Source organism: Tubulanus polymorphus, chromosome 1 (genome assembly GCF_964204645.1).
Source record: "Tubulanus polymorphus chromosome 1, tnTubPoly1.2, whole genome shotgun sequence".
Classification (NCBI taxonomy): Eukaryota; Metazoa; Nemertea; class Palaeonemertea; order Tubulaniformes; family Tubulanidae; genus Tubulanus; species Tubulanus polymorphus.
This window is the reverse complement of record NC_134025.1, coordinates 11,982,200-11,988,317: the sequence shown is the minus strand read 5'-3', so window position 1 is coordinate 11,988,317 and position 6,118 is coordinate 11,982,200.

Sequence of the window (6,118 nt, the reverse complement as noted above, 5' to 3'; positions counted from 1 at the left end):
ATTTTGTGCAACCTTGGAGTTCTGTTGGGGTAGCTCCGAGAATGTCCAAATCACATCATCTACCTAACTCGATTAATTCAATTTAATTCAATTCAATATTTATTCATCATGAAATATAACACGATTGTGGATGATAAAAAGAATTAACAAAAGAAAATTAACAAAAGAAAAGATGGTGTATAGAAATTGCACTCAGTAAGACTCATGCAGAAGTTACCAAATCTAAGAATGTTTACATGTATGAAGAAGGTGGATATAGAATTGGGTGTGCAAGAATTCGGCTTGGTCTACAAATTTGCCTACATTTCTAGCTAATGAATGGGAAGAAAGTAGGATCTCAAATTGATCTTCCTTGTCGAGACTTCGAATGTTGCGGAATATGTTACAAATAACTTGATATAGTTCATTATGAAAACGGTACAGGTAGTAGGAGAGCGCTGGTTAGCGAGCAAGGGGGACTCGGCGATAGAACGCCTCGATCGCATATAGTCGTTCAGGTGGTTTCAGTCGAGGGGCGGATTCATGAAGAACGAATTTCGGTATTGCAAACTTGAGTTGTCGGCGCGTTACGACGAATAATAGTAACAGACCGATAGCTGGACCCTAACTTTCCGGTGTCAATGTTTAAAGGAGTGGCGTCCGTTTACCTATGGGCTTGGTCTCTAGTAGATATCATGCCTACAGGTCAAACGGACGAGGATGGTCGCTTGTCTTTAGTCACCGTCGCGAACGACGTATTATTATTTCGACATACTTCAAGAAGTACTGTAGTTCTGTACAGCAATAGTGGATGGAAGTGTATATTGTAAATGCGAGCGAAACTCTTACAAGCGTTGTTGTACGTTTTGATTTTGTAGTTTTCCAATCAGACGATACCATTTTTGAACCTCTGAATAACATAACTATAATTACAGTATTTGATGTTAGTTATAACCATTATTTGGTCAAATAATTCACAGTAACACCCGAAAGACTGGTCGGTTATGATTAAGAGAACATAGGACTCTGGACCAGTACATTGCAATAATTATGAATATAGCGAACCTCGGTGTACATATCAAACGAGATGTGAACGGAAAAAGCACAACTGCCGCGCATTCTAGATATATTAATACTACAAACCACGAACTGACGGAGGCCGCAAGAAAGTTAGCAAATTCATAGATTTGACAACTGATGCTTAATTCTTCATGAATGACCAGTTAGTCAGCCAGCCAATCATGGAAAATTCGACGATCACGGCATTTTTTGTTACAGCTTGGCATCTGGGCTCATTTGATAGCAGAGTAGGTGGGTTATCATGTGTGGTGGATGCCTTTTACAATTTTTTCGTTTTTTTGGCCTACAGGGGGCGTTGAAGTCAGACATTTTGAAATTTAAACATCTTCATTTTCATTTGGCAGGGAAATACACTTTAAACTACTTTTGCTAAATAATTCAAATATCTCATCTTAGGTTTGGAGTAATTTTACAATCTAAACCTTTTCTGAGTGTTTCGATGGACGAGAACAAACTGTAAAACAGGCATCAGTGTTTAACTGCAGAACGTGAAATCACTGAGGAGACAAAACGATAAGATAGTAAGCGTAGAATAAACTGCGATTTACCATTATCAGGAAAGTAGCTGAATTGCCGAAGGCCCCTAACAGGAATAAGATAGGCAGAATGATCAAAGACACATCACGGTAGATTCCAGACCTGTTCATCACAGACATGTGAACGATGTAACTGTTATGAGTTCGGCCAATCTGCATCTGAGAAGAATTCATGAGGTTGTGCCGACTGTCTGAGAATGTACAGGAACTGACCGCGTCTTCTCGCGAATTGAAAACGAAATTTAACTTTAGTTTGAAATTATCACTAAGTCTTCATTAGAACTAAAATTCATTTATAAGATTTACTGTTAACACCGAATAGAAAATATGTTCTCAAATCTTACAAGATTTACTCAGATTTTGTGAAAGTTTTTCATTCTGTAAAACATAAATCTAACTAAGAAATCCTTGTAGATGGTGAAACATATTATAGAAAAATATTTCAAGGAGTTCGTAAAACGTATGTAAAATAGTGATACACCGGTCACAATTCTCTGAAATATCTTCTTATTTCCCTGGCAAGAGAACAGACCCAACTAAAAACTAGAAATTCCGAGACTGAATAATAATTGATAATATATTTTTATTCACCTTGATAAGATCACTATAAATTCCAGTTTTCAGAATTTCAGAAAACAATTCCAATTCTAGTTCCCTATATATAGGTATATCCATCAAAGCCTACACACCTGTTGGTAACAAGTCTGCATCAAGTCTGCTCTCCCAAGACTGCGGACCCTAACTGTCATGACTGTTTTGGTCATGTATAATTTAGCCCTAATGATTCGCCGATCTAAAATTATTTTGAAAACTGATTTTCTGAACTTAACTTTTCCTTCCAACCTGTCATGACGCGCTTCGATTTACTCACTCCTGGTATCATTGTTGGGAGAGCGGCTATTCTACCAACGGTCGTATACAGACAGGTCGTATACTTCAGAAAGCTAGTATAACATTTACACGAATTAATTTTCCTAAAACTTAAGCGATTATTAACATTTTGTTCTAAAAAAACATCCAGATTATTCAAATTAAATATATTTTCAAAACTTTGTTTTCGTCAGAAATTACGGTACAAACTCTCTTTTTGAATTTGTAATATTACTTTTGATTCGGAAATACATTGTGATTAATTATCAATCCTAAAATCATTTTATAACCGTTCCACTAATTTTTCATCTATAATCTTACTACAGTCATACCTCGATTTAACGCCCCCGATTCACCGCCAACCTCGCCTACCGCCTGGATTTCATGGGAAACCGAACATTCGTATCTAAAATGTATAGGAAAAACCCCGATTTACCGCCCCTCGCATACCGCCACCGCCAACGTAATCTCCTAAAACAATCCTTAAATTACAATCCTAATACAAATGTATTACAATATTTCCCGATTTACCACCATTCTAAAAGATGAGTAATTTGATCTTTAATAATGTTACGATACGCCACCATAAAACGATACCGATGACCTGTTTCATCGATCCGATGACCACCTCACTTTGTTGCGAGTCTAGCCCTCCAGTAAGGTACGGTTATCAAAACTATTTCATTAGATGGCACCGACACCGAAACGAATTGAATTAACGGTAAAAGAAAAACGGGAGGAATAAAGATCCATCGCAATAGAAAATAGCTGACCATTATTTTCCATACGATGGAATAAGACAGTGATTTACGGCGATATTTGCATTAAAGGCGGCGTACAGTGGCGTGTCTATTTAATAATAATATATAATTTATTTTCTTATTAAGCCCAAGTCTAAAACATAATCATTGCGCTTGACATTAAAAAGAAAACATACATAAAATAGAGACACATATAAAAAAATTTACATATTAAGTAGAATACTTGACTAGAAGTTATGACAAATATGTTCGATTAAAAAGAAAAGTTTTGAGACTAGTTTTAAAAGATTGAACAGTAGGACTAGTTTTAACGTGACTAGGAAGCCCATTCCATAATGCTGGCGCCGCACACCTAAAAGCCCTCTCCAAATTTCCGATTTGACTTAGATATGACTAGATTATTGGTTACTGAATTGGATCTAAGTTGTCGTGATTGAGTGTAAACATTTAAAAGAGATTTCAAATACTGAGGGGCAGTATCATTAAGACATTTATAGACAGTTAAAAGAATTTTGAACTCTGATCGAACTGCAATTGGCAGCCAATGTAGATCCATTAAAATAGGTGTAATATGTTCAAACTTTCTAGTTCTTGTTATAAGCCTTGCAGCATTATTTTGAATTATTTGTAGGCGATTAACTAGTGTGTTATTGGATCCAACAAGTAATGAGTTTGAGTAGTCCAAACGAGATGTGACCAGAGAATTTACAGCAGTTTTACATGATTCATCATCAAGTAGGTTACGTATCTTACCAATAGTATATAAGTGAAAATTCGCAGCTTTACATACATTACTAACATGGTCAACGAGTGACAAAGAATCGTCAAATAAAACGCCTTAATTACGAATACATTGAGATGGATAGATCTTTGCACCATCTATAGTAAGAAAAATATCATTAGGCAGAAGACTCTTAAAATGCGGAGTTCCAAGTATGATAAATTCTGTCTTTTCACCGTTAGCTTTGAGTTTGTTTATGGTTAGCCAATTGAAAATGACACTGACTAGTTTATTTAACATATTGAGTGTTCTTGAAATTTCAACAAAGCATTTAGGATTGACAAACTTATAAAGCTGTTGGTCATCAGCATATATATGATACAGAGTAGAAAGCTGACAGATAATCTCTCCAATAGGTAATATATATATATAACGTAAAAAAGTAGAGGCCCTAAAACGGAACCTTGTGGGATACCACATTTAAGTGGTTTACGAATCGATCTACAGAGCGATTGGTACCGTAGTATGAAAAATCAATGTTGCATGTTATATGATTCCTATTCTAGCCTTCGATGTTTTCCTGATGATGTGCCCCGATGTTTATTTTGTAAAAAGTTTTTAATTGTAAAAGGATGTTTTTTTTTCAGATTTTTTTCTTTATTCATCACATCAATATACATCGTAGCCTACTGAGCAGACAATAGGTTAGTTATTTGAGTGACTCGACATAAACCCCGATTTACCGCCACACTCTATTTACCCCCAAAATCAGGAATCCCCAAGGGTGGCGTTAAATGGAGGTATGTTATTCTATTATAATACAGGATAAAGCAAAACAACAGGAAAAGGCAAAATTATTTACTTCACCCTAATTGACTGAGTGCTCTCTAAGACAGTATCGGGAACAATTCTTTGTTAGTCATGCGTATCACTCGGGACCGATTAAGTGATAACAGATAATCCATGACGAATTAATCATAATTCATATCAACTATGATAATTTAACCTGTATCTAAAAGTTAGTTTACCGATTCCAAATTGCCTCTTAAAATCGCCGTGTTGAAAGCAATACGAAACCAGGTACGTAGGAACGTAGTGATCCACAGCTAGATTTTCGTAGTAACTGAAAAATGTTTCGTAGTATCTAGAAATGTTCTTAATGTTGTTTCCGTATGCGTGGGGGTTACGTTAAAGCCGTCAGACAAGAACGTACTAGTAGTAAGAATTACGAAAGTTCTTGTTTGATGCTTTCATCTACCAACGCCAACCATAAATCAGTCTATAAACAACAATTCTTTCTCGGTTCTTCTGCTGTGGGATCTGGCAAACATTCAGAAAATCTTTATATAAAACTTTTAAATAGTTGGAACCATATTTGGTTGGGTCGGAACAATGGAGTGTATTTATAATGAGGCTCGTGAAGGGATCACGCTGATACTTGATGATATTCCCGGCTACTTTCCGTAAAAGGAAAAACCGGAAGTTTAGGAAGATGTGGTTGTTTTGCTTATCCTGTATGAAAATAGAATTAGTTAAATTGTAGATAAAATAATTAGTATAAGTATTTCAAATAATTTAAGAATTGATAATCAATCACAATGTATTCCGAATCGTAGTTAATTATAATAATTAAAAAAGAAACAATGAATTTGTACTGTAATTAGAAAAGAAAACAAAGTTTTGAAAAGATAATTAATTTGAGCAATCTAGATGTTGTTTAAGAACAAATTGTTAATAATCGCTAATGTTTTAGAAAAATTAATTTGTGTTAAATGTTAAAACTAGCTGGCTGAAGTTTCTGTTGTCTGTATGCGCTCGTTGGTAATTCACAGACAATAGCTGCTCTCTCAACAACGACTAGCAAGGAGTGAGTAAATCACAACGCGTCATGACAGGAGGGTTGGAAGGAAAAAGTTAGTTTAGCAAATCAGTTTTGAAAATAATTTTAGATCAGCGAATCATTAAGGCCAAATTCTATATGACCAAAACAGTCATGACAGTAAGGTTGCTGCTCCTTGCCAAAAGTCGAGTGGGAGAGTCGGTATTTTAAGAATGCCGATTCTTTCTATAAAAGGGACCCGCATCTTGAGAGAGCAGTCAATCGGGAGAATCTGTACCTTAGTAAGACGAGTGTCGACAGCAGGACAGGAGAAGCTTCGGAACGATAGGGA